Source organism: Plectropomus leopardus, chromosome 8, assembly GCF_026936395.1.
Source record: "Plectropomus leopardus strain MGB_pleo_1.0 chromosome 8, ASM2693639v1, whole genome shotgun sequence".
Taxonomy (NCBI): Eukaryota; Metazoa; Chordata; class Actinopteri; order Perciformes; family Serranidae; genus Plectropomus; species Plectropomus leopardus.
Genome location: NC_142183.1, coordinates 9,943,865 through 9,966,065, shown reverse-complemented (window position 1 = coordinate 9,966,065; position 22,201 = coordinate 9,943,865). Strand labels below are relative to the sequence as shown.

The window sequence follows — 22,201 nt, the reverse complement described above, 5'->3', positions numbered from 1 at the left end:
AAAATCAGGGAAGTGGAAAGTAACAGAGAGAAAGGTCGGCCAGCAGGAATCCTCTTCAGAAGTCAAGATCGATCAGTTTTCTGCATCAAAGCCAACATTCCCCGAGTGTTAATGAAAAAAAACAACTTTAGAAGAATAAATAAAATTTCTAAGGTTTATAATACAGAAAATATTCTTTGCACACAAACTTGTGAGTCCATTGTCTGTTTGTTTAATCTAAAACAACCAGAAAAACACCTCTGAGCAGCAGAGAGGAACCCAGTGACCTCCGCTCTGCGGCCTGAATCTCCACTAAACAATCAGGGAGGAAACAAAAGCCCGCTTTTATCTGTATCTGTCTACTGTGTTGGGCTATTGGGTCCATTATTAACACATACATCCCGTGACCCTGACACACAATGTTTAACTTCCTTCTTCTCTCCAGTATGACCAGTCACAATCCAAACAAGCACACACCTTAAACAACACTGCACAGAGGTGATTATATCTGCCTGGGCTCGGAGACAAATCTCTTCCATCAATCACTAAACATGTGACAGAGATTATTATCTGCTTTGTCACGAATGGAATGAAAACAAGACATCACTCAGTGTCCTGAATAAGGCTGCAGAGACAAGCAGCACCTGATAAATATGTGTATCGTACTGACCTGAATATGAAATGTTTTCATCTGTGAAAGGACATTTGGAAATGGGGTTGCATATTCCAGGACTTGAAAATTACACTGACACAAGATCAGATATTATTTTGGATTAAGAGAGCGCTGGTGCTACACAGGCTTCTACACCAAGTGTTGCAACAGCGGTTGTTTGTAGCCTTGTGGTTGCAAATATAGCAGGTGTCTTCAAGTCTATTTAGAGTGCGTCTTCAAGAGTTATTCACCCCTTAAAGTGCTTTACTGTGTCGCCACAAAGAAATTCACAATAGGGCTTCAACCAATGAATATTTTTATCATCACTGCCCTTTTTTTAATAACTGATTTGTCAACAAAACTTCAGAAAACAGTGCATGCACTGTGCAATTCCTCAGAGGTGACATCTTCAAAAGGTATGTTTCATCTGATCAACAGTCCAAAAATCAAAAGCTATTCAATTTAATATTAAGTACGATCAAGAAAAGCATAAAAATCTCACATATAAAAAGCATGACACCAGCAAATGTTTGTCTTTTTTTGCTTAAAATTTTCCAAAAAAGAATTATTCTATTATCAAAATAGATGCCATTTAATTTTCTGTGAACTGACTGATGAGAAGGGGCAGCTGTGGCTCAGGAGATGGAGCGGGTCGTAGGGTCGGTGGTTCAGTCCTTGGCTCCAGCAGCCCACATGTCGCAAGATTCTGATTCCCAAATGTGTTAATGGTTAAAAACCGGGAAGCAGGTGGCACCTTGTTTGGTAATAATCATCGTAGGTTTGATTCATGACGAGTGAAAACAGGTCGAAACATCTCCAGGCAATCCACTTAATCTATCCACGAATCTGTTAAGCAATCTAGACATGAGGAAAAAAGTCACGCCTGCATACTTACTCCATGCCACACAAGTTTAAACGTTTCAATCCTACCTCGATCTTCGTCCGGTCAAAATGTTTGATGTTCCCTTTTTTCCTCATGAGCTCTGTTTTTTGATATCCTTGTACCTACGTACGTGATCTGCATTTAACTACTCTCTCTCAGGCAATCAAGAAACACCAAAATCAGATAGTGAAAAGCTCAAAAAGACTGAAAATGTTAACTGCTGAGGAAAATAAGATTTTAAGCACTTCAGAGAGACAGGAGAGAGAATATATGACTGAGAGACGAGCTGTGGATTCACATTCTGCTTGAATAATAACGTCTCATGTTTGTATATTACAGGTAAATAAAGTATATATATTTCAGCTAAATAAATACTTTCAAAACCATTCTGCGTGCATAATGTGATACTGTGGAGGAAACAATTACATTCGACTTGAAATTTCCTCATTTACTTTTATGTACTTATAATGTGTCACCTCGTGGAAATGATGTTAATTTTCAACTAAACTTAGGTCAGTTAGCCATTCAGGATGTTTAAATGCTTAAGTGCAAGAAGCTGAGTAACAGGAAGTCTATTAATAACCTGCTTATATGACGCTAATGTTTTATGCTGATCTGACTGGCTCGAGTGTTGTGAGCAGCGCGCCAACGGGACACACAGCTGTAACAGTCTAAATGTAGACAAAACACTCACACATGGGGGCTCGAAACACAAAACGTTTGCAAATGAAAGACAGGTTTAAAAGGGTACCGATACACAGAGGAAACTGAACTGCTGTTGAAATAAACACACACGCACACGCACACGCACACGCACACACACACACACACACACACACACACAGAAAAACACCTAACAAGCCTTGCGGTTGACCTAAAACCTGCTTGTACACATTTTAAGCTGTCAGCCATGAGCACTGAGCCCTCCTGTTTGTCTTGTGACAGTCGGAGTAAACACTCGATGTACACTCAGCAGACGAGTGAGATTAAGTTGATTGTGGCCAATAATAACATCAAATATGTTCGCCTTAATATTTTAACATGCAGCACTCAAGTGGAGAGAAAACACAGAACAATATTAGAGTGATTTGTTTCATTTTTCCGGCAGCAACATTTGGATTAAACTTGATATTCGTTAAGATTTGCTAGAGAAGTAAAAATCGTATTTCACATTTTCAGCAGCATGACACAGCCGCCCTTAAACAGGTTGCTCGATGACGTTACAGTATTGGTTCATCTGTGCTGTTCACCAGTAGGAGTTGTTGAGGTAGGCTTGGTAAACTTAGTAGGGTTGGGCAACATGGCCCAAAAATAATACCATGATATTTCAGGGAACATTTGCAAAATCTAAAATACTGAAAAATATAAAAAATATTTTACTATTAATTACAAGAACAAAAAACTGCAACAAAATCAGTTTTATATGTTTGTGAAAAACTATTTTTCTTCAGATATTCAGTAAAAAAAAAAAAAAATCATTTCTTTTCTTTTCCATTCTTTTAATTTGTAGAGAACAACAGTTGCCGGGAGCAAATTTGCTCTCAGTCATGCTTGTTGTTGCCGTGTGTAACGGTGTGATGTCATTATGTAAAAAAGTTGGTATTCTAGCATTATGACAATATAGGTTTTTTTATCATATTAAAAAATTATACTGGTATTGTTGTACATGATTTAATATGGCAAACCCCTGACACAAAGTACTGTAAAACATGATTTGTCCGTTTTGTTCTCTCACAATTCGGTTTTACAGCTAGCGTGTGAGATATTTTGAGGAGAGGAGTGCACGGCAGCACAGAAAGTCACGTTTCGTCGGGAATAAATGCTTCTGTTGGATGATTCATTAGACATGCAGTTTCACCAAAAAGCACTTTTACTCCAAAATCTCAAGAATCCTGACTCGTAATGTCTAATTCTTCAAAGTAATGTTTGTTCTGGAGAAAACATGGAACAAGGAAAGCAGCTAGTGAGTGTTATGATCAGGGTTATTAACAGTATTTCTGTAATATGCTTAACGATTTAGAAAATGGTTATTTAATTGAAAAAGGTCAGCTTTTAGACCAAATGATCTCCGCTATATTTGTTGAGCCCTACAGGATTGTCAGTTGCTATGAATAAACATGGCTAAGCAAAGCGAGTGCAAGATAAGGGTAATTTGAATATTTTGAACTCTACTAACCTAACAGCATGGGTGCAACATGAGTCAGAATTCAAGAATCGTTTCTAATGAATTTTAAAGAATGTAGTTACATTATTTAACATGTGCTAACTCTTAATCTGAGCTAATCTGCCTATCTGTCTATCTACCTATTTACCTTTGTGTCTGGGTGCATAACCTCCTTTTTGTCTAAGTAAACTGACAAAGAAACTTCCAGGCTCTCTAAAGAGTTAACTGGTGCAACACAGACAAACGTCCTTCTTGTGGCTTTTTGTCCTACACCTGTCCACCTCCTGCTCTGTCTCTTTACTAAGCAATGCTCCTCTCTCTGAAATCTTTTTATTTGCTTATCTGTTTTCACAATTCAACTCCATCTAAGAAAAACACTTATACTTGAGGGTAAACGGCATGTATGAAAACAGCAGACAAGGGGAAAAAAGTGTAATAATATACACCCTAAAATTTATATTCTGCCCCATTAATTAGTTATTTGATGCCTCAAATTATTCATTTGAAGCCTTGAACTTCTTTTTTTCTTTAAAGGTCCAGTTTGTAGGATTTAGGGGCATCAATTGGCAGAAACATGATTCAGTTTCAATGCAATTTGAAATTCATTCATTATTTGAAAAACATAAATACACAAAGAAATATGACCACAACAACAGGCATGTTATATAATGTTATATTACATGACTATGCTTTCACTCATTTAGGATCAGCTAGAAATCTGAATAAGAAAATTGTCCTGCCTTGAGCTGGTGGCAGAGGCAAACTCAACAGCGTCAAATCAAATCTATGTAAAAGAGAAAGCCGGCAGGACGGGATCATGGGCATTTCAGGTGAAGTGTTTTGACTCAAAAGCAACTAGCAGTAGTTGGCAGCTGCCTGGAAGAAGAGCAGTGGCTAAAAATGTCCACAAATTTGTAAAACAATGAGATTTAGGCCTTAGAGCAGAGAATGAGATCAGCTGCAATACAGGGAATGGCAAATGATTGCTATTGCCACGTTATGCCATTGTTAATATTTAGAAAGAACTGCCGACACAAATGTTACACGTCACACTAGAAACAGTCACTGCTGTGTTGAACTTGATGCCAGTCCCGCCCCTTTTGCTTCTACGATGCCTGCATGCTATCTAAAAACACACACTGGAGTGGCATAAACGTTGTTTGGTTCTGTGTAAAAATGCAAAGGCGGTATAAAAAAAGGAAACCACTGAAATACAGTTACATATACACACACGCAGTTACAGCCACTCAGTATTTTATTTTTCAGGGAAATAATTTAGTAATATTCAAGCACAACTGGTATTAATTCTAATTTGAGGTCAGGAGTTTGTACAAGAAAACCATCTACTAATTAGCGCTCAATAAATTATTCATTTGAGTGCACAAATTACCCAAAGTTTTAGCTTTGATGCCCTTCAGGCTTTGTAGGATACAGTGGGTCAGCATTCACTCAGTTCTAAAATCGTGGCTCTGTGTCTTACGGGCAGGTCAGGCCAGTGTGGGGGCGTGGATGCAGATTGATAAAACCAAAAGTAAAAAAAAGAGACAGCATTACAGAGAATAAAAGAGCATCCGAAAGAGAATAGTGGAGGAGGATGAGAGGACCGAAAACAGCGGGGAGAAAGGAAGTGACAGGATAGAAAAAGTGAGCGAGGCAGAGAGGGACGATAAAACAGAGGCAGTACAGCCGATGTTCGTCCTTGAATGAGGAGCAGCAGCTCGCTGCCCTAGCCTAGTTTAGCTGCTCCTCCCAGGCAAGCCCTGTCAGTGATAAATTAATAAGCACATGTCTTCGGGGGATGTGGGCTTTTCTGGGCTTGTTATCGCTTCCTCTGACCAAACTAGCAGAATGTTTTTATTATTTATTTTGAAGACGTGGGGATGTCGAACTACAATAATGATCCCTTTCAAAGACTTGTATTTATACTATAATGTGTAATGGAAAATGGACTGTACTTACATAACACTTATTTCAAATTTTTGTTAACCCTTGAACACCTGGATCGACATCAGTTTCCTTGTGCTGCATTGATACGCCTCTCACTAGCATTTTAACCTCTGAAACGTGTCAGTATTGGTTTGGTTTCAAAAACACCTGAAAAAAAAAGAGAAACTTAGCAGGAAATGTCACGTAAACTGAAAAATTACAAAAATAATAAGTAAAGTAAATTATCTAAAAAAAAAAAAATAGCTTGGAGGGATTATTAGGTATAATCAAAAACTATATAAAACTATATCATAATTCTCTTATTTATATATTTATTTATTTTTATCACTTTCTGAAGTTTATTTTCCTAATTTTCCCCCCTTATTTTCAGGTAATTTTCTTAAAACCTTTAACTACTTTCTTGCTAATTTTTGAGCCATTTCTTGTTTCACCCTCTTGTCACCCTCCTCCCATGTTTTGAAAGAAATCATGTGAATTTGCTTTGGTTCAAAGGGTTAACTGGATTTTCTGCAAAGCCTGAGGATCAGTGTGCCTGTTTGAGGGAATACAGAGCTAACGCTTGTTTTATGTACAATCCAGCCTATCATATTGGATGTAAATCTAAATTGTTGGTTGATATACCAAAAAAAAAAAAAAAAGATAAAAATCATATTAGTGAGTCAATAACTATTTGTGAGAACTTCCATGCATTTGCTGTTAATCATTCTCAGTTTCCTTGTTCTCAAATATGGAGATTTTCTGCTTTTCTTAGTTTCCTTTGACAGTAAATTGAATATTTTTGGCATCTTGGCAGTCGGTCTGACAAAGAAAGCAATGTGAAGACTTAAATTCATTGTCTGTCAAATTCTAATCAGTAGTTATAGCTTGATTTTGTTTCATATGAGTCTCTATTTTTTAACCTATGCTATATTCATCTATAAAAAAAAAAAAAAAGACGCCTACACTCTGATAAACACCACCACACTTCCTATGCATACACACAGTTTCACCCCAGTGCAACCGCAGCTTTCTGCAGCAAGCAGTAATCGGCACAGTGCACTTCCACTGCCAGGGTTAAGTGTCCTGCTTAATTGCATTTGCTCGAGGAGGAAGGAGTTTCTCTGATCTGGTGATCTCATCGCCTCAAGCCTGCTTCACTACATTCCAGGTTATCATGTCGCTCTTCACTACGTTTCCGAAAAGGCCTTAGATCCATTCTTTGCTGGCCTGCGGCCGCATGTGTGACCGCATGTGCATGTGCAAAAAGCCTGAACGTCTACAGTGGAAACAAGTGCAGCTCTGCGCTGGCGACTGCGGGAGTGCAGAATTTTGTTCGGTACATTTGCATCAAGTTTGCTTGTTTGCCATTTGGGTGAACAGTCATACAAAACAAAACAAAACAAACTCCAAAGAGAAGAAGAAAGGATTTAGATCATACTGAAAAATCTGACAAGTTATTCTTGAAATTCAAGTTATTACTTTAAAAAAAATCTTGGAAATTGATTGCTTTGATAAAGGGAAATTAAAAAGAAAAATACAAATATGACTGACTAGTTTGCACCCAGCAGAATACAGATATATAGCACAGTAAACTTGGGTTTCTGAAGTTGTGAAAACTTGGAAAGATTCATTTAATTTAACTTGTCATTTTTTAAATTGCAACACAAAATGTAGTAAGTATAACTGAATTTGAAGTAAACTTACCAGTTAGATATAAATTCACCATAAATTAAGACTTACAGCATAGACATGCTTTAATATGATGTCATCTTTTTATTTTTTTATCTTATTAACACATTTTTTTCATCTATTTTATTTCCTTTTATTTGGAGTTTTACTGCTTTTATTTTTTCTATTGTTGCTGCTTTTGGTCTTTCCATTGTAACATTTTATATTGATATTATGCCTCCTGTATCGTGCATTATTTGGCCTCTGGTTTTTATTTTATCCTAACTCTACCTTAGTTTCTTCTTGCTTGTGTTCAACAGGACTGTTTGGATTTCCACAGCTGTATCCCCTCTATCTATCCCATTTCTGCTTTATTTTGTTTGTCAATGCACTTTGCAAACTCTGTTTTTAAAAGTGCTATATAAAAAATAATGTAATTATTATAAAGTTATAGTTGTATTTACTTACATGTCTCAAGACAATCGATTTTCCTTGTTTTGTTTTTTGTTTAAGTAAAGACAACTTTTCAGATTTTACAGCACAAAGCTACCCTTTTCAAAAAAGCCCTTATGAAATGCCTGTTCTCACAGTTTACCAAAAAGCTCTATTTTTAATAGTGTTGGCCTTTAGGTTATCTAACCCGTAAACACCACGATGTTGATGTGCAACACATCTGAGACGTGGAATTTCAAGCATGCATTATACGCATTCACTGTAGCTCCGTTATCGCTCCTATTTAATCTGTGCTGTGCCGCTCTATGTAAAATTATTTCTGGTGGCCCTTCAGAGGTCACTACTACAAAACTGTGTCCCTTGCGCTCGTACTGATTCGTGCTTACTGGCGTCAATCATTTTCAACAGCAAACCTGAGTCAAATAAAAAAACTGTTTGAGCATGGGGCATTAAATACTATGTTTTCAGTTAATAAAGTTTCTTTCCACCTTGTGCTGCGATGAAAGTGTTATTCACATTTTTAACACTCAGAAATAACACTGAATGTGTTAAATTTATTATCTGTGCATAAATTAGAGACAGGTGGTATCTATAAATTCCTCCATCATTTACACCCTCTATGTCATATCTTATGTTCGATTACAACAGTTTGTGCATATTCTGGAATGTAATAAAAAAAACGTTAACGGATTTAATAAAACAGATGAGATGTCTGTTTTGGCCAATTCCACTAAACCAAACCAGATAATCTCATCACATTGATGCAAAAATCACAAAAATCCTGTATGGCCATAAAGCAATCACTGTCATTAATTTGCGACATTATTAACAATACTGTTCTAGTACAGGTATTAGGGATAATAACAATCAATCGACCGTCGATAAATCAATTTCAATCTAACTTATACAAACTGGAAATTTAATCAATCAATCAATAGGCTTAGCAATGCTCTCTAAGTATACGAAATATGCTGCTGTGAGCTTTGATTGAAAAAAAAACATTGATATTGTTTGAAATAAGCAATGTTTTTATGTTTGTTCTTTTTAAAAAAATAATGATAAATTGATTAATCAATCGCTGCAGCACTTATGGCTAGATTTATTCTAATCTAACTCAGATTCTGTTCAAATTTTACTTTTGGTAATAATATGGTCAATTTGATCTGTTTCTCTAAGTCTAGGGATATAAAATTAAGGTCACTGAGGTCATTACACTTTAAGGTTTGACGATGGCAGTTATTCTTCTTTTATTTCTCCTTCACCATAATGCGTGCACACAGTGTTTCACTGTGATTTACAGCAGAGAACTACAATTCGCAGCTCGAGGAGAGTTCGTCGGAGTCGCCGTGCCCGGCCTCATCTGAGACGATGACATTGAGCTTTACTGATTTAGTATTGATCTAAATCACCTCTCTCTCTTGCTCTGTCTCACACTGATGGAAATTTCCAGACCAGCGCTCCCTAAAATACCAGCCGGCATGCTTCTGCCTTTGCTGCATTAAAAAAAGATCCCTCTCCATCTGTTGTCTTTATATTCTGTACATGCCTGACAGCTCTGTGAAAGCAGTGACGGTGCAACAAGGACGCGAGACTACAGTGAATCAATGAGGAAATCCCGAGCCTGTTATATCGTTGAATAATCTGCCTTTTCTCTATTATACGGGGACTGAATGAGAATCAATTAACAGAACAAATAGCTTACACAGGATAGTACAAGTCTTGTCATTTCCATCTGTCTGTGTGTAAACAAAAGATCAAAACAGCAGCTGTGAGAGTGCGCTGATAGATGAGCACACGGAGGAGCGAACAGTGACCACGCAGACTGACGCTGCACGCCGAGCCATTGTCTCAGCGTACGGGAAGAGACAGGGTATAAAAGTTTCTGAAGGCTTTCTTCAGTGTTTACTTTTGCTTATCTAAATATTTATTTGCTTAGAACTTTTTTGACTATGATAGCAAGCCTTTAGGCCATACGTGAGCGTTTTTTAGGCCAATGAATCAAGGCGGTGCCGTGTTCATTGAAAACAAGGGCAGACTAATGAGCAAAAGATCAATAAGCTGATTTGCTGCTCGGTCGCTGCTCTGTGGCCTAAAGGTCAAATGTTTTATTTTTCACCTTAAACTGTGGAAGCTCTAAAAAATATCTGAGTCAGCGTCATGTGAGGATTTTCTGTTCAGGATGCCTCACATAGATTTCATTCACTCTTTCGCTTCAGTAAGAAAAGCAGCAAAATATCCACAGTTATTTGTTTTTAAAAACAATTATGACAATTTGTCACTTTTACATCAGGTGCTGCCATATGCGTTGCACAATAGGCCAAATTTATCTGCTTATCTGAGTTTTATTTTGTATTTGTGTCTGTTTGAATAAGGTGCATTTTATGATGACTTAAACAACTCAAGTCAAGTTAGCCAGTAAAAGAGAAGACTGAATTCAGAAGGTGTACGGTTGATTTTTTTCTGCTTTCTAAGAGAATTAGTGTAAGAAAACTACATTTCTTGACATTTTTGAAGTTAATTGGACTACAAGCGCAAAGACAGTTTGTGGAGCGTTGGCAGTTGTTAGGCTGCCGATGACCAGTTTGAAGGTTTTTAACATATCGCCTGACCCTTGACAATGCCATACAGGTTACAATGACCTCTGCCACCAGAGGCTCAACTTCTACATTAACACTTTCATATCTCATAATATACTGATAACAGAAAAATATATCCCATCCTAAGGGTGTTGAAATCAATGGTTCCTAGGATGGATCACGATGCAGATGTGGACGATTCTGCATTGATGCAGTGACAACATATAATCGATTATAGCCACATATCATTGCTTGTTGATTTTCCTGAAGCAAGTGGACAATAAACAGCATATTTAAAGATTACTTTTACATCATTTGCACCAAAGTTTTCATTATGAAGTGCCCTGGTATCCTGATTCAGTTCTACCCAAAAGCCAGAAAAAAAGACCCAAAAGAGGCACTACTTTATTGTAATTCATCTAGTTAAGCAATGACTTCCTGTCTAACCAGGGCTGTCCCTAAATAGAAATGATCAGAGTCGACTTTTGTGACCGATGCAGTGACTCCAGAAATGAAAGCATGGGGGCGTCCCTGGTATATGAATTTGTCGTGTGCTTGAGGTTCTATTACCCTTCTCATCTTCCATCACAGTAACTTTAAAAGTTATTTTAAAGTTTAAAGGTTAATTTAAAACACGACTTAAGTTCGTAAAGTTGACATCCTGTCGTGGCGTTGCTCCTGCATTGCTCTGTGTACGATGCTGCAGCTAAAAGTTAAGCGCAGTGATTCGACTGACAAAATGTGAGTCATGGAGGGGTCTTCTCAGCTGATGACTGGAACCATTGACTTTTCGCGGGCAGCCCCGGGTCTAACGTGACCTAAATGGCTCCAGAGCAGTGCTGGCTGGTTTTGATCACTGCGTCTGCTGCCAGAAAACAGACTTTATGACTTTACTCTTCATTCCCCGGCCAAGCAGCGCTGTACTGCCAAGACCAGGCCAGGAGAGCTCCACTCTGAGGTCAAGGTCGAATTAATCTTTTAGCTCACGAATCTGAGGAGCATCAGTCTATTTAACAAAGTGAGCAACGATCACTTCGATCTGGACAGTGATAGCTGTCTGGCTGTTAGACTGATTGACCTGGATCTGGCTTCTGGGGTTGTTTAGGGTTGAAAATCAATAAAATAAAATTTAAATAGAGAGATCAATGACAGATTTAGTTTTTGATTTAACTAGAAAAATCTTTACAGGTGGCTTCAGTCCAGCTCTCAGTGGGAGTATTATGTTAAGTCCAATTAACCAACAGATAGGATATTCGAAAACACCAATCTGCTAATATTGATAACTTTCAACAATTTATGGAGTATGAAGACAAAACATTTGATGGTTGATGGTTTAGTAAGATTATAATAATCATACATATTTATTTCTCAGTAGTCTCTTTACTAAAATACAACCAAAACAGACAGGAAATATGTGTGCAGTATTAGAAATGTAAATATTTCAGAAGAAAACTACTTCAACAGGCTAAAGTTGCAAGTATTTAGTGAGACCTCCGTTTCCACTTAGCATGTTCTGAACTTTTGGGCAGACAATATGAGATTTACTACACAATACAATTTACAGTACTAATCTTCTGGTGTGTTTAAGACATGTCCAAAGCTCTACACCGACTGTCTGAGCTACATTTTGTTATGGTTGTATGATTTCATGTTGCTCTGACCTTTTGGATGGGTTTTGTCCATGCTCTCTCCATTCTTTGTTTATATCTAAATGAAGAGACTGATTTATATTTCTACTTATTTATATTTATCCTCATAGCAACTTCACTAAAACAACAAATCTTTGAAATCTATGGTGGCCTAAGACTTCTGCACTTGTGCATCTTTGGCTTAGTCGTGAGCTCAGCTGACTAGTTTTAGGATTGTATATGATGTTGTGAAAAGTCTTAACTATATATTTATTGCTGTATTTGCTATACATTGCTTGTCTTCATTGTTAGTCCTTACTGCATGCTTTGTATCTGCACTCCTCTTTTGTTGTACTGTAACTGCTGCACAGCTGTTTCCCTCTGGATAATGCTCTATCTTCTAGCTCTAATCTTAAATTACTGTAAGCAGGTTATCTTTTTTCCTTTTGCTCAGCTTATGTAAACAAAAAGAAAACAATATTTTATACTAAGAAAATAATTGATTACTATACAAAAATAACCACCTATATAATAATAATAATTAGCCGATAACATCTAAAGGTTTCACTTTTAGTTCTGGTACCATGTGAGTGGGCATTTGTCATTAATATACACAGACCAACGTGCAAAGACACATTTAGCACCTGGGAATTTCTGATCACGCCTTAGTTTTAAAATATCCTCAAACGGAAAACCACACACTTCATCTAATGCAAAAGTCCACCAACCGGCATGGAAAATGTTACCAAAGTTTACACACTTGACGGTTTGTCACCCTATATTTCCAGTCATGTGACTTCATCACCAGGCAGTCTCTCTTGTGGCTTGACATATTCAGCAGGAGCTGTTCAGTTGAGCGCTGCCCTTAAACCTACTGAGAATACGTTCTCACCCCAGATTACTGCAGCCCAACCAGCCGCTCAGCTCAGAATTACTCCATCTGCCTCGAGCTGATCCCTTCTGCCTCTCGAGTCTTTGCTCGGTACAGTACAGCGCAAAAAATATCAAATTATATAGCAATTAACAGGTAATAAAGATTATGCGCTTCTGTCTGATACCTGCAGCAAAATTAAAAGCTCTTCTCACCAAATCCCCGTTATTACCCAGCCATGACATCCTTCTGGCACAGAGGAGATCCTGTTAATTGAAAAGCAATTTATGGATACAAAAAAACAGATGGCGATGTCTGTTTAGGATAATCCAATCCATTAAATACCTGACATATGAAGGAATTTCCTAAAATTAATGCCAATTCCTGAAAATCCAATATTTCCCAAAAGCAGTTCTGCTCACTGATTTGCAATGCTGGCCTGCAAAGACCTGATACAACCAGAGATAACGAGGGAATAAAATGAAGAAATAGCTTCATCCGTAGAAACGACACGGCAACATTTTCACCTGCTGACAAATCTAAAAAAAAAATATCTCAATATATATATCAAAATATTTTCTTACCCCGATCTAGGTCAAAAGCAAAAATATTAGTAAACTGAGCATAACTTAACCAAAGCTAAAAATCCCCGTCATTATTTATGAAACCGCCAATTATTTTCTCAATTAACTGATTTTCGTTGTTTCTTTATATTTTTTTTGTCTGTAAAACTCGAGAAAATAACATAAAACATGCCCGTCACAATTTCCCAAAGCTCAAGTTGGCAGTTTCACATTGCTTCTTTTGTAGGTTCAACAGTTCAAACCCCCCAAAATAGCTGAGAAATATGGAGAAAATCAAAGATAACAACATTTCTGACCAAATGCTTTGATATCGGTATTCATATTGCAACAATATTTTAGGGTGGACTATTGGTACTTTCACAAAATATTAAAACAGCGAGATTTTTGATAAATAATCATCAGTTATTTGGATCCAGTGACTAAGCTGGTAAAGTCAAATAATGAAACAGCAAAACAGTCTCTTAATTTCAGACAATTACATCATTTTGTTCTGTTACGCAGCCTTTAAACCAAAAGAAAGAACCACACTTACGACATAACAATTTCCAAAACCTAAGATGACTTCTGGTCTCATATCATATCTACGTATTTCCCAGCCCAACCCCAAATTGTTCAGTGCAATTTCATAGAAAATAAAGAAAACCTGCAAAAGTCACATCTGAATTACAGCGATTCGTCGCAATTTTCACTTAAAAAACAAGAAATTAATCGATTATGAAAATAGCTGATTATTTTTCTGTTCATTAACAAATCTATTTATCAACTGATCGTTTCGGCTCTACGCTCATAATGAATTCCTACATAGATAAAATTATAGATGTGCATTTTTTTTCTTACAGTCCACCATGCGAGGCAATGATGTGATTCATGAGGGAAAAAATGTTTATAGAAGTATGAGCAAGTCACATTAATTATTTTCTATATTTCTGAGTTATAGCAAATATGACATCATATTTTTATCTTACTATGTTTACGTGAGTCTGAATGATGGATTACGGTATATTTTGGTGCAGTGACAGTCTGGGATCTGAAAGTTAAATGCTCTTGTGGGCCTGATATTCGTGGGGAAAGATAACAGCACATGAATAAAAGATTTTTTCTCCTGTAGAAGCCTTTGTTATTTCAGCTGCCTAATGGACTTTCTCCATTTACACAATCTTTGGGCCAGGTCAGAGCCGCGCTGCGGGAAACCGCCGCCGGCCCATTTCGGCTTCATGTACACCAGAAGATAATGCTCAAAGGTTTCTCCTTACGTTAGATACCTTTTCATTTGTCTGCATCACTGTGTTTCTTACTGCACTGCTTTGATTAGTCCATGTCAGCTTTTTAATTTACCCATTGTATCATATTCTGCAAAGAGCCACCGTTAAATGCTTCATCATAAAAACTAATTATACTTTAACCGATAAAACGTGAGGTTATGAAACATATTTTCATACAGGTGTGAACACATGCAGACGGATTAAATCTGGTGAATTTTTGGCAGTGTGTGTCCAGCTTTAGAGAGATTTGGACCACGTTTGGTTTGGCTTGGACGACGTCCACAGCGTCTAAAACAACCACTCGCTGACCTGGCAACAACAATCCCACACTGCAGGCAGCTGTGTGGTTATGACACTGCTGTGACTGCTGTGTGTGCGCGTGTTTTCCTTCCATAGAAAAACCGTGGGTCGTCTTGCGTACACAGTCTTATCTCACACGGCAGGAGGCTGTGGAGTTTTGACACTGTTGGTATGTGCATACGTGAGATCGCTCACATAAAAGGTTCAGCTAAGGTACGATCATGAGAATGAACGCTGATCAGGTCAATGCCTCGAGTCTCACTGACGCTGCATTTTATTGGTGTTATCACCAAGTTAACTCAGCATTTAAAAGAATGACTTTGACGTCATCAATAAGCTCAGTAAGTCTGTGCTTCAGCTAGGTTTTGGGACCCAAAGTGGGCAGTTAGTCTGGTCCAGGAATTTAATATAGACAAAAAATAATAATACACTGACTTGCCAGTTTACTAGGTACACCTCTCTAATTTTTTATGATTAGTCTGCAAAAATGTCAATTAATTTCGATAATCAGTGAATGATTTCAAATGCCAAATATTTGCTCATTACAACTTTTCAAATGTCAAAATGTGCTGCTTTTCTTCATCATATGACAGAGGAGCTGCAAGAATGAATCGAATAGTGTATATATATATATATAAAAAATGTACATTTTCTGACATTTTATACAGAAAACAATCAACAGATTAATTTACAATGACAAGAATTGTTGCATGTAGACCTATATAAGAACAAACTGAATACTTTTTAGATTTGAGACTTTGCAAGACAAACAGTCTATATAAATGTTACTTTATTCATTAATTATCATTTAATCTCCTAGATATGTTTAAGATGGGAGTCATTGTGTGTTGTGCACCTTAGATATTCAGTAATAAAGACTCCCCAAAATAACTTGGGTTAATCAAGAATTAAACTGTCTGTCAGTAGCAGCCCCACATGATCTTAAGCTAATGCACAAAGATGCAGGAAATATTACCTTTACGGACTTTATGTTTCTGCACTGCCGAATCGAACAGAATTATCCAGAGGACGTGTTTCTAATGACCATCCCACTCTCATTGATATAAGCTCAGGAGTGGACAAAATATCAAAAACACATCACACAATAACACAAAACAATGCAACAGAAGCACAAACTACAATCTTCGAAATTACTTTAAAGTTAAATCACCGCCTCTCCAGACCAGTTCCAGAAAAAACTGATAATTACGACCTTCGTGCAGGTAGAATTTACAGCAGGACGGTTGTATTAGTGTTTAGTGAGTGTTTAACGCCATCAATCCAAAGTGTATTTCAGCTGCTGACTCAACAAGACTTTTGCAAACATTTCTCCAACATCAGCATCACTGCAAAGTTGCCCTTTACTCCCCTCTGTCTGCTGTCTCTTACACAATAACCTGGTTGTTTTGCTAACAGGTTCAACTTTGCTGAGCCACAGGACGGGTTTTGCATAAGCCCCTCAGATAAGAGCCTATAGGTCATGTGTATTCTGTAAAACAGCTGCAGGGTGATTGCAACTTGTTTGGTTTGTTGCTGAAGTCACAAACCCTAAAAGCACATGAATACACACCAAAAGAGACCAGTCTACACAATGAGTGTGTTTACCTTTGAATTTTAGGTATATTTACAAGTAACTACAATATTTTTATAGCACATGAGTAAATACTGTAAGTAAAGAGTTCCACATCTGTGCAAACATATGAAATATTTGTATATTGTTAGAACGTAACATCACATAGATGCATAAGCACTGAAGCATCAGAGGCTGCTGTAGCATCAAATCCTGCCAGGACAGTTATTTATAGCACATAAATTACATCCTTCACAACAGTCTTCAATGCTGTTTACTCAGGCTTGCTTTTAATTAACCAGATTTTTAGTACTGGCTTCTGTACCATCAGTTCATAAACTTTTTACATAACATAATACATAATGTCATAAAAAAGCCGGAATTATGATAATTACGTTTGTTGATATTGGTACTGTTGTGAGACTGCAAGTGTTTTCATTATTGATTTTTGTCCAGATTAAAGGATCAATTGTTCAATCTAAAAAATGTTAATAGGAAAAAATGACATAATTTCCTAAAGCCCACAGCAATGTATTTTTAAAGCTTGTTAAGTCCAATTAACAGCCACAAATGATCAATTTATTATCAAAGTGAACAGCAAAGCCTCCCAAATCTGGAGCTGGAATCTGGTACTGTTATTTTAACGATTAAACGATTACCAAAAGAGCTGCCGATTAATTTGCAAAATTAACTTCTCATACTTGCAAAACCTGAAATGTACTGTACATGCGGATACAAATGAATGCAAGCATGCAGAATAATGCAAAAGTGTACACCCTGTACCCTACAGTGTACTTCGGTAAGACATACTTATGCCTATAGTGCACCATAAGGAGAGTCCAATCCGTCCTAATTCAGGGCAATGACCGGATTATGCAATGTGCAGAGGATTTCAGAGAGCCCAGAAATGAAAGTAAAATCCTTCAAACAGCATTGCTGATTCACGTGAGGGACTGTACGTTATTTTTGAAGGGGGAGAGGGTGGTGCAAAAAGGGGGAGGCAGGTTAAATACTTTTTTAAGTACTGGAAAGGGACTTTTGTTTTTCGATTTTGGCATAGGGCAGGGGCATACAAGTTTAAATGGTTGTATTCTGTATTTATTTTACTGCTGATTGCTGCAAAACCTGCAGGCAGGTTTGAAAGGCATGTTATCTTTAAAAATTGCCAAAATTACAGCATTGATATTCGCCAGAAACTATAAAAACAGAAATTATAGTTGGATTTTCAAATTTCCAACAGTCCTTTCTTGGACACATTGTGCAAAAATGCTTTCATCAGAAAAAAGACAAACAAATCTGAGTTTAAAATAGTGATAATTTATCAATATCATTTTATTCTATGTCTCATTTAAAGTTTGGCCAAAAGGGGTGGGAATCATCAGAGTCCCCCCGATACAATATTAGCACGATACTTAGTTCACAGCACAATATTATTGTGATTTAGTATTGTGATTGATCACTTTTTTACAAATGAAAACTCAGGATAAACTTTGCCAACATCTGTTTCTAATATGGCTAAGTTTTCGACCTGTTCATCTCACTTCAATTTTTAATCACAGCAACATGTATCTAAAAAACAGATAGAACAATTAATTTTATTGCTCTAGTAGGCTAACAAAGGCTGAATTTATGCTTGCAACATTAAATAATTTCAATAACAAAACAATCAATAACAGGCATCTACGTATCGATACAATATCGCCACACAAAATATCACATTACTATGCTACTTTTCCCCGACCAGCATGCACAAGAGAGAAACTAAGCCCTTATTTAAGCACCAGGATTTTGTTTTTAAACAAAGGAATTTAAAAAAAAAAAAACAAGTCACATCCCAGTCACACCCTCGTCTGATAAATAAAGAACAGTCCCTGAAAATCTCTTCACCAGGAAACAGCAACAGACAGATGAGACTGATGGCAAACACAGCCAGAAAACACCAGAACATTCCTGCACAGACAGCATCTGTCTAAAGGACTTCCCAAAACAGAAAACGAAAGTACCAACTTCAGTTCGAGGTAACGACAACTTCAGGCGGCAGAGACAGGATGCAGGCGATGTGTCTGTGTGTACAATAACCGTCAAAACCAGGTGTCTCTGGTCGCATCTCACAAGACTGATGCAGGAACAAACACACAAATACAACTGCAAACCACAATAATATTACATAAATGTACAACTGAGAAGAAGAGGCGTTATCCGGCTCTGCTTGTGGCATCCAAAACCGCTGAAACATTTAATTATTTATGCCAGTTTCCCCTTTCTGTCTCGGAGTTAGCTCGCTGCTCCTGCGGAGGAGCCACAGATGTGATGGAGCTGCCTCCGCTGCTAGCCGTTAGCCGTTAGCTGCCGTTAAACACAAACGAAACCGCAAACGGTTCAACGCGGGTTTAACGGGTTAACACCCGCCGTGTCGGCCTTTAAATAAACATAAAAACACTCACAAACCACACACAAGCCAAAATTCATTAAAAAAACAAAACACAAAGCGTGAGTTAGCACTAGCAGGCTAGCAGTTAGCTCCCAGGATGCTGAGTGAACCAGAAGCAGCAGTTAGCAGTTAGCTCGGGTACCTTACCAGGTCAAAACAAACAGGACCGCGGAGCAAAGATGCATTAATTTCTTGGTTGGTTTCTGTAGCCGACGTCTGTGGAGACGGCAACTTCGATGGGATCAGAGCAGACGGCGTAGAAATATCGTCGGGAACATTGCAAAAGACAGTGGAAAATAGTACGGTTCCTGTTTTTTTAGCCCGGACTGGCTCGGATGCCCGTTCGCAGGTCTGTCGCTGCTCCTCACACACACACACCCTCAAGGGACGAACCTGCCAAGTACTGACCCCGCCTCTCCGAGCACAGCGGGACACAGCTGCCAAATACTGACCCCGCCTTGCACACGGTGGGACATGCAGAGACAGTTAACACATGCAAACAAAGATGATTGTCTCTGACATGTCTCTGTGATTGTTTTTGTGTTTTGTCTCTATTCATCGTGTACTTGAGTGTAATTTTGAAGTAGCCTAGTTTTTTTTTTTCCCTTTGTGGGCTATTCTGTTTTCTGCTACTTTGTACTTCTAATCGGACGTTGTACTTTTTACTCCATTAATATTTATTTGGAGCCTTTAGCTATTTTATGAGAATAATCCAAAATATAACATACATTTAAAATTATTACAGTGTAATATAATAGAAATACTTAATAATCCCGTGAGCGAAATTATTTCGTTACAGCAGCAAATAAGAGAGCAGCAACTGAATAGAATATAAGTTAAAAAAGACAAAATAATGCATATAAATATATATACACAAAGGAAGGCACTAACATGGAATAAAATAGAACAGAATAAAAAAAACAATAATAAATGTACAGTATGTACAGAGAACAAACAACAACAAAAGATTAAAAAAGAGCAATAAAAAAAGAAAAAAAATGTGCAAATAAGTGTAAAACAAAGATGGACTATGTACTATTGCACAGTGGTGGGAAGTAACTAAGTGCATAACTCAACTTATGTACAGTTTTGAGGTATTTATACTTTAAGAAATGGATTTTCTATCTAGTTTTTCATGTGATTTAATTGATAAATTTACAGGTACTTTATTTTCTCAACTATTGAAGAGATAATCATTATGTGTATTAGACAGTCTGCGTTTGTGTTAATTGCTGTGTGTTAAAATGTGTTTGGTCAAACTGTGGTAAGAATGTTATAGATGTGTGTTCATGTAATCTAGCAAATAAAATATTCTTAATGAAAATAATGGAGACCCCAGGAAGAGTAGCTACTGTTTTTTTTTCTTTGTAGGCTACTCTACTATTTTCTGCTACTTCATACTTCACTACAAATCAGAGGCACATGTTGTTCTTTTCATATAACAATATTTATTTGATACCTTTTGCTACATTATATTCATATTTAAAAATATAAAATATAGCTGACATGTACATGTTAATGTACTATTATGCAGTGGTGGAAAGTAACTAAGTGTATTACTCACGTACTGTCCTTGAATACAGTTTTGGGGTGTTTGTACTTTACTTCTTTTTTTTTTTTCAATTTTGTGCTACTTTATACTTACATTCCATTATATTTTGGGGTTTAATATAGTACCTTTTATACTTTTTAGTATAGTACAAATACAAACACAAAAAATTGTATATTCAGCTTCAATGTAATATTTTGTACAAAATATAACTAACATATGACTTATGATGTACTAATATATTATGCAGTGGTGGAAGGTCCATAATTCAAGTGCTATACTTAAGTACATTTTTGAGGTATTTGTACTTTACTTTTTCCATTTTATGCTACTTTATACTTACATCTCATTGCATTTTGGGGTCAAATATAGTACTTTTTATACTTTTAAGTATCATACTTTTATATCATAATATTATATAGCCTCCTAGCTTACCATTTTTGACAAAAGATGATCTAAAATCCTTCACAATGGAACTTGAAGTAACATTTTGGATACAAGATTTTGACATGCAATGGTAAGGGTATTTCTACACTGTGGTATTGCTACTTTTACTTCAGTAAAAGATATTCTTCAACCAGTGACCATAGTGTACCACCTCAGTTTTATTTACCAAATTACTTATAATTAAGAGCCACTAAATCACTGGCTTTTTACCATTCATGCCAGTAAAGGATACCTGCACTGAACTGAATTCCCACAGGGTACCAGATTCAGTATAGTGGAAAGTCAAAGAATATATATTCATGTATGATATTTAATTTCAGTGTAAACTACAAGTATTTAAATATTATGATTTTGTGTAACATTTCAGCAGAAAATATTGCTTCAGTTAATGTGCAGAGGAATTAACATAAATAAAAGTTACTCAGCAGTGTGCTGAGTCTTCATACCACCCAAAAACATTTAAATGTTTGTCAACTGACCTGTTTTTTCTGAGGATTTTATCCCTGTCTCACTGTCTTCATCAGCAGACAGTCTGCTCAGTTGCCATCGAGATAGTTAGTGCTTAATGTATCAATAACGTCCTTATAGTGACATTACTTAACTGTAAATGCTTTTAGCATTTAATTTTATTGCAGTTTGCACATTAGCTGATCAGGAGATTTCCTCCTGTGCTTATTCCTTTTATTACATTAGTATATTGTGATGAGTTTTAATAAGTCTGCATGCAAGGGAGTAGCTTTTGTTTCAGCATGGGGGTACACATGAGAAACAGGAGGTTTGGGATCCTCCGACAGAAAATTATAAATGTCTAACACTTCATTTCCTGCCTTCTGGTGAATTTTCTGCACTAATTTGTGCATTTTCCTTACAAATTTGGTGGAAATGTCTTTAAGTTCATCAAAATAAACAGTCTCCGCTACGTTCTTAGCTTGCATATGTTCTAAATATTGAAATCTGCACATCTTCCTGCATGTAGTCCAACACATGCATCAGAGCTCTGTTGTCCTGAAGTATTGGTGGATCTGCTTTGTGTAAACACATTAAACGCAACGAGATTTATGAAAGTGACTTCATATCAGTCTAAAACACAGTTTGTTAGGCTTTTGTTAAACTAAAATTCAGATTACTGGCAGTAAATCTGAATTCTCCCCCATTCATATATAATTTTTAATATCATTTGTAAAAATATGGTCGTGTGTGTCAGTCTATGATTCAAGATTTGACAAATGTACCGGGTTTTTTTTAGAATAAAGACATT

At 36.8% G+C, this 22,201-nt stretch overlaps 1 protein-coding gene across 4 annotated transcripts in view; it reads right to left on the bottom strand.

The window, feature by feature from the left end:
• fam13b (family with sequence similarity 13 member B) overlaps positions 1–19,336 on the bottom strand; it is a 138,284-nt gene extending 118,948 nt beyond the window's left edge. For 3 of the 4 annotated variants that reach the window (XM_042493280.2, XM_042493279.2, XM_042493281.2), the window contains exon 1: positions 19,095–19,336. The gene's annotated coding sequence lies outside the window, so the exon portion shown is untranslated. The remainder of the gene's footprint in view (positions 1–19,094) is intronic. The other variant, XM_042493282.2, reaches the window with a different exon arrangement.
• Positions 19,337–22,201: the final 2,865 nt, after the last annotated feature.